Source organism: Myotis brandtii, unplaced genomic scaffold (genome assembly GCF_000412655.1).
Source record: "Myotis brandtii unplaced genomic scaffold, ASM41265v1 scaffold160, whole genome shotgun sequence".
In the NCBI taxonomy this organism is placed as follows: Eukaryota; Metazoa; Chordata; class Mammalia; order Chiroptera; family Vespertilionidae; genus Myotis; species Myotis brandtii.
This window is the reverse complement of record NW_005355833.1, coordinates 1708681-1716880: the sequence shown is the minus strand read 5'-3', so window position 1 is coordinate 1716880 and position 8200 is coordinate 1708681. Positions and strand designations below refer to the sequence as shown.

At 39.9% G+C, this 8200-nt stretch overlaps 1 protein-coding gene and 1 pseudogene across 8 annotated transcripts in view; both read right to left on the bottom strand.

Moving 5' to 3' along the window:
* MAP2K5 (mitogen-activated protein kinase kinase 5) overlaps window positions 1-8200 on the bottom strand; it is a 261792-nt gene that overhangs the window by 158386 nt on the left and 95206 nt on the right. The window lies entirely within an intron of this gene.
* LOC102239461 lies at window positions 4262-4790 on the bottom strand (annotated as a pseudogene).

The window sequence follows — 8200 nt, the reverse complement described above, 5'->3', positions numbered from 1 at the left end:
GTCCCCACTGGGGTGCCTGGCCAGCCTGGATGAGGGGCTGATGGCTGTTTTCAGGCTGACCACACCCCCTTTAGGGTGGGGATCCCCACTAGGGTGCCTGGCCAGTCTGGGTGAGTGGCTGAGGGCTGTTTTCAGGCTGGCTGGCGACTGAAGCTCCCAGCCTCTCCTTTTTTTCTTTTATTTTTTATTCTGGGATTTATTTACCTTCTATAATTGAAACTTCGTTGCTGTCACTGGAGCTGAGAGCCAGCTCCAGCTCTGAGGCCACGGCCTGCTGAAAGCAGGTATCTGGGGTTTGTTTAGCTTCTATAATTGAAACTTTGTTGCTTTCGGAGCTTAGAGCTGGGCTGCGGCAGGCAGGGAACCTTGGCTTCTTCCATCACTGGAGCAAGCAAGCCTCCTGCTCGCTTCAGCTGCATGTCTGCCGGCTGCCATCTTGGCTGGTGGTTAATTTGCATATCACCCTGATTAGCCAATGGGAAGCATAGTGAAGGTACGGTCAATTACCCTTTTTGTCTTTTATGAGATAGGATGACTACATGAGAACTGTTTTAACAATATGTAATAGCCTTCCTTTGGGTCAAGTTTGTACAGCCTTTCAGTTCTACAATGGAATTATCCAGGATATTTGAGAAATAATTTGTTTCTATTAGAGGCTAAAAATCTACACTAATAAAAGAGAAACATGGTAATTAGCGTACGACCGCTACCCTTTTCATTGGCTAATCAGTGAGTATATGCAAATTAACTGTCAGCCAAGATGGCGGCGGCGGCGGCGAGCTGGGGGTGCCCCAGCCCAGGCCTAAAGCCTAGGCCAGAGGCTTTAGGCCTGGGCCGGGGAGGAGCCAGCAAGTGATCGTAGCTATTGGTTTTATATTTATCCTGTTTAAAGCAGGAAAATGATCACTTCTTTAGATAATTTTGCCTTGTAGTTTCCAGATTCTGACATGAAGCTGGAAAATCCCAGAGTGACTAAAACTTATATTTTGGTTCTGGGTACTACTGGGAAGATAATGAGAAAACACACTTCTGCAATGAGCTGAACCATCTTTATTTACTAAAATAGCATTTATATTATAGATGCAATAAAAGTGAAAGTATTCTAGAAAAACTATTTTATGTTCTCATTGATCTTTCAGATGAATGCAGCAGCAAGGATGAACAGTCTCAAGAAGATCAAGCTTCACGTGCTGGTATTTGGAATACTGATAAATGCAGCTTATTGCACTAATCCCTTATGAAGTGAACAGCTTGAGTGGCTCAAATCACTCCCATATACTAGTAAGAAGTCTTAAGAGGAGATTTATTTTTATGTAGGACATAAATCAGGGCTTAATTAGCTAAGCAGACAATATTTAACAAGCGGAATAAAAAAGTTAATTTTTTATTCTGGGATTTATTTACCTTCTATAATTGAAACTTCGTTGCTGTCACTGGAGCTGAGAGCCAGCTCCAGCTCTGAGGCCACGGCCTGCTGAAAGCAGGTATCTGGGGTTTGTTTAGCTTCTATAATTGAAACTTTGTTGCTTTCGGAGCTTAGAGCTGGGCTGCGGCAGGCAGGGAACCTTGGCTTCTTCCATCACTGGAGCAAGCAAGCCTCCTGCTCGCTTCAGCTGCATGTCTGCCGGCTGCCATCTTGGCTGGTGGTTAATTTGCATATCACCCTGATTAGCCAATGGGAAGCATAGTGAAGGTACGGTCAATTACCCTTTTTGTCTTTTATGAGATAGGATGACTACATGAGAACTGTTTTAACAATATGTAATAGCCTTCCTTTGGGTCAAGTTTGTACAGCCTTTCAGTTCTACAATGGAATTATCCAGGATATTTGAGAAATAATTTGTTTCTATTAGAGGCTAAAAATTAATATATAATACTTTACTACCAGATGATTTAAAAATATACTTCACAAGGGATCAGCATGAAACATGTTATTCTTTTGAAATGCAGTTAAGTCTATTTTGCAAAGAGAAAATTTTTATATGTCAAGGTTCTCTAGAGCTAAACATCGGAGAAAAAAAATAACTTTTCCAGTAAAAAATATATATAAATAAAGCTATTGGTTTTATATTTATCCTGTTTAAAGCAGGAAAATGATCACTTCTTTAGATAATTTTGCCTTGTAGTTTCCAGATTCTGACATGAAGCTGGAAAATCCCAGAGTGACTAAAACTTATATTTTGGTTCTGGGTACTACTGGAAGATAATGAGAAAACACACTTCTGCAATGAGCTGAACCATCTTTATTTACTAAAATAGCATTTATATTATAGATGCAATAAAAGTGAAAGTATTCTAGAAAAAGTATTTTATGTTCTCATTGATCTTTCAGATGAATGCAGCAGCAAGGATGAACAGTCTCAAGAAGATCAAGCTTCACGTGCTGGTATTTGGAATACTGATAAATGCAGCTTATTGCACCAATCCCTTATGAAGTGAACAGCTTGAGTGGCTCAAAACTGGGAGGTGCAAATCACTCCCATATACTAGTAAGAAGTCTTAAGAGGAGATTTATTTTTATGTAGGACATAAATCAGGGCTTAATTAGCTAAGTAGACAATATTTAACAAGCTGAATCAAAAAGTTAAAGATTATGTTACTACCATTATCAGTAGAAAAAGCCAAAAGAGAACCCTATTTTGAGGTAGTTCACTGGGTTTTGTAAATATCCATTTAATCTGGGTTATAGTCCCCTCTCCTTAGCCATCATATAGGTAAATATTTCCATAGCTGGCTTTGTGTCATCACAGATTCATCTTGCCCTTGACATACTCATTAGAGATAACTGTCAGAGGAAAAATAAAAAAGTGGTAGATCCACAGAATTAAGAGTTCCTATTAAGCCTGATGAGTTCTCTTTGTGCAGTTAAGTAATTCTTATTAGGCTAAAATAGCAGATGATTTTCCTTTTAATTTTTAGTCAGTTTTACTGTAATTTATATCCTATAGGCCTATCCCCAAAAGGCAATTTTTAGATTCATGAAATCATCAGACATTACAGTTGGTGGGACATTAAAGATCAGTGCAATGACTTTATTTGACAGGTGGGGGAAACTGAGTTCCGGAGAAGTGAGTATTCTATTCATGGCCATGAGTCAGTTGAAGGCAGAGCTCAGGAAAGCTCTGAGCCTTTGAACTCCCAGAACAGCAAAGGTCTAAAATGTTTCCCTATAACATCACATAGCTTGCGAATCACATGTTCACTTTTTACAGTTTAAAAAAATTTCACTACAATGTGATATGATTATGACATATACTCAGAGAGAGAGAGAGAGAGAGAGAGTTTAATCTTAGCTGAGATGTTGGTATTCTAGACATTCAGAAACTCACTTATCTTAGAACAGTTGGTTTGAACTATTTGCTCATGATTCCAAGGTCACTGGTTTGCTACCTGCGACCTGTCAATTCCCAGTGTTCCTTGACCTCAGATCATCCCTACCCATCGTTTCATTGAATACCACTATCCAGGAGGAAGGGAGCTAACAGATTAGCAAAAAACTAATCTCAGTTGCCAAACTACTACATGTTTCTTTTGATGAATTAGGGCTACTGTCTTCATGAAACTAGGCCAAAAAGACTCCTGGGATAAGGTCTGTGCTGATCCTAATATAGGGTCTAAAATAGAAAGTAGTGTCTTGCATGTAAGATAAACACAAAATGTAGTAAATGAACAAGAAGCAACCTTACTACCATACCCACCCCAACATTTTCCCTAAAAAGACCATAATTATTATTAATACTAACAAAACTGAAATCTAGACCATTAAGCAAACATTTCAGAAGATGCTCTCTTAGTGTCTGCTAATTGAGAAAGTAAAAAGCCCCTTTTTTCTTTGCAACATGTTTTTCGGAAAACAATTTATTCCCATGATGGTAATCCAAATACATGAGCAGATATTCTGAGATGCATTTGGGTGTTTCTTAGTGGATTTAGTTTTGACTTATTGAGAAGGCATGTCATATCACTCCCCTGGAAGACACCACTTGTGACTGTCTTTCTTCCACCTGACTTGGAGCTTGCCTAGTACAAAAAGCCTTTTCCTTAGGGGCATTTGTTGAAAACAATAAGAATCAATTGATTACCTTTGTAACTGACTGAGGTGGTGGATAATAGTTGAGGTAAACAACAAGCTAACCAAAAATATTAAAAGGGAAAGCTGGGGAATGAGATGTTCATAGAGGCTTTGAAAAGCTCTACATATTCTTGGGAATATAGGACATGCACATGCATAAGACTGTTCAAAGATGGGGAACAAATGGAGCTATACAATTGTAACATTTTTGTACAATATTAAAAAGGCCAAGAAGTATTCAAAACCCTTCATTGACTTGGTTACGTTGCTTTTGAACCCGGGGAGACCAAATTCCTGGACAGCTCTGGAGACTTCAAATAAGCTAGAGGAGACCCAAGCTTCCTGATGGGTTTCGGTCTAGCTGCTGTTATTAGAGTTCACACAGTAAACACATCGTTCTTCCACCACCATCAGCCAGGCATGGTTGATGTTCCCGGTGAAGGTGGTCACCATCTGGTTCTGTGGGCCCACAATAGAACCCTCCAGGATGTACACTGAGTGAGCAACATTGGCAGGAAATAGTTGCTCGGCTCAGTGGAGCATCCTGTTGGTCTTGGTCAGGAGGCTCCAGGACAGAAGCTTCTGATCAGGGGTCACCTCCAGCGCACTATGTCTTCTGTCAAGACATGTTTGCTATAAGGATTCAAGCACTAAAGGCAGCAAACACTTGGTCCCATGAAGTCTGGAGCACACTCTGGCCCAGGAAATACTTCACCATTGTCCCGACCAGGCTGGGATCAGCATCCTTGCAGCATCAGGGATGCAGAGCCTGGGGGGCACATGGAAGCCAGGCTGGGGATCAGCGCCCACCCTCCAGGCACCAGCTCAGTCACCACCCCGCTGCCCCCCATCAGCTGCCTCTGCCCACGACTTCCAGCGCAGACTCCTATGTGCAGTTTTTGAAACCTCACCAGGCCCTGTATCAGGCTCAATATGTACTCCTTTGTCCTGCTTAAGTATGTAGGACAATGACCCTCAGGGCACATCAGTGACCTTCAGGCATATACCCAGCTTTCAGCATTTCTGACTCCACAGGAGTGTGATGGGAAGGGAATGAGGTTGTCTTTTTGCTGCAGCACAAGAGGAGTATATACTGGCCCATTGCTCTGCACAGGCTATTGGGGGGACCTGTTGCTGGCCATGAACTGATACCTACTATTGAAGCTGATCTCTCTCTCTCTCTCTCTCTCTCTCTCTCTCTAATGTGAACAAAGCATTGCTCAATCCAGTGTTGGGACTTCTCCTGGAAATAGGCAACACATGCCACTTGACCACAAAAACTACTCACAAAAGAAATTCCAGGACCAGATGGTTTCACTGGTGAATTCTACCAAATGTTTAACAAAGAATTAACATCAATCCTTCACAAAGTCTTTCAAAAAGTAGAAGATGAGGGAACACTTTCCAACTCATTCTTTGAAGACAGTATTATCTTGATACCAAAACCAGACAAAGACATTAAAAAAAAATCACAGACCAATATCTCTTAATAATACAGATGTAAAAATCCTCAACAATATACTAGCAAACTGAATCTAGCAACATATAAAAGGATTATACAGCATAACTATAAAATTATCGGAGGAATGCAAGATTGGTTCAACATACAAAAATCAATTAATATAATACACATAATTATGGAATAGAGGACAAAAAACACGTTCATTTCAATAGACACAGAAAAGTCATTTGACAAAATCTAACACCCTTTCATGATAAAAAAAATACTCAACAAAGTTGGAAGATAAGTGGACTTCCACAGCCTGATAAAGGACATCTACCGAAAACCCACATCATACTTAATGGCTTAAATGAAAGCATGGAAGTTTTCCCTCTAAGATAAGGAGCAAAAGAAGGATGTCTGTTCTTACCACTTCTATCATTCAACATTGGACTGAAGATTCTAACCAGGGTAATTAAAAAAAGGAAAAGGCATCCAGATTGGAAAGGGAGAAGTGAAACTACTTCTATTTACATGATATTCTACATAGAAAACTCTAAGGTATCCTCAAAAAGCTATTAGAAGTTAAAAACAAGTTTAGCAAAGTAAGAGGATACAAGATCAATATAAAAAATCATTTCTACTTCTATAACCTAGCAATAAACCATCCAAAAACAAAATTAAAAGAATTCAACTTATAATAGCATCAAAGAATAAAATATTTATAAATAAATTTAACAAAAGAATTGCAAAACTTGAATACTCAATTTCAAAATTTACCACAAAGTTACAATAATCTAGAGCAGCAATTTCTAACTGGCGTGCTGGAAGAATTTTTAAAACATGCAATACCTGACTAGTCAGGGGCACTAACCTCTTTTCTCTCAGACAGTCAAATAAAAAATGACAACAACCTTTTTTTCCCTAGACTTTCAAATAAAAAAAATTGTAACGATAGCTGTCCCTTGTGAATGAATCAAAATTATACCCATTTTTTGGTCAGATGGGCAAAAAATATACTATGATCCAAAAGTAGAAACATTCAAATGCCCATCAACAAATGAATGAGTAAAAAAAATTTCAGTCATAAAAAGGAATGAATGCAGTCATGCATCGCTTAATGATGGGGCACATTCTGAGAAATGCATGGTTAGGCGATTTCATCCTTGTGTGAACATCAGAGTACACTTACACAAACCTAGACATTACAGCCCACTACACACTTAGGCTATATGGTATGGTCTATTGCTCCTAGGCTACAAACCTATACAGCATGTCACTGTGCTGAATACCGTAGGCAACTGTAACACAATGAAAAGTAAATGAGTATCTAAGCATAGAAATGGTACAGTAAGGTATAAAAGATAAAAAATGGCACACTTGTACAGGGCACTTATTATAAATGGAGTTTGCAGAACTGGAAGTTCTTTGGGTGAGTCAGTGAGTAAGTGGTGAGCGAATGTGAAGGCCTAGGCCCTAGGACATTACTGTATACTACTGTAGAATTTATAAACACTGTCCCACAAGGCCCCCCTCCTTTCCAACAGGGCCAAAAATAGAACATCAAATCTGTCAATGCTGCTCCATGTACAGAGATGTGGACTAGATTGGTTAGAAATACTGAGGCCAGGCCAGTGTGGCTTAGTGACTGAATGTCGTCCCATGCACCAAGAGGTCACTGGTCAATTCCAGGTCAGGGCACGTGCCTGGTTTGTGGCTCTATCCCCAGTAGGGCATATGCAGGAGGCAGCTGATGTTTCTCACTCATCAAATTTCTCTCTCCCTTCTTCCTTTTCCTTCCTCTCTCTCTAAAAAACATATTTAAAAAAATACCAAAGAGAAACTGAGTAAGGAGTAGATCACTGTAATAGTGATATGCAGGGAGGAAGTGAAAGTGATTCTTCCTGAGGAAAAGTAGGAATAAGAAATCAGGATAGAGAGATAAAGGAATATAGGGGGATGTTATGGCAATGTCGTTTTGGCTATTGCATATTGGAGCAATGGTGAGATTAAGGAACTTGTGGTACACATTAAAATAGAGGGTGTGTAACATGGAGAGGGTATAAAACTGAGGATTCAATATTTTTTACTTTGGAATTTTGATTCCATTGATCCTTTCTGGCACAAAGGGCTCTCTCTAGCAATTGATGGAAGAAACAAAATTTATCTGTGCATTATATCATTACAACCTGAAAATATGTCAAAAGTACAGGAACACGCTGGCTCCACACTAAAGATGCAATGGCCCTTAAAACTTGTTAAGGTGGCTCTTGTGGACCTGTGTCCTTATAGGATCTTAGGTCCTCAACAAAGAATTTACAGCAAATTATTCTGAAGATCATCAAGCGTGATCTGGGAGGGCTGCAAAAACGCTCTGAATATGTAGGGCTGGGGGACAGGCTCCTCTGTGGTGAAACAGGTCACTGGCTGACTGACTGGGATGTAATCTGTGCACTCAAAATTGAGGTGCTGTGAAATGGAATCTATTGCCAAGCCCCACAGATACTGCTCCTGCCAAAGGAAAAATAATTCCTTCTGAACCACATATCTTTCCATTTCTTCCTGGAAATTCAGCTCAATTATAATCTTACTAGAGGCCCAATGCATGAAATTCGTGCATGGGTAGGGTCCCTAGGCCCGGCTAGCAATCAGGGCCAATCTGTGGGGCAACCGGTGGGGTGAACGGG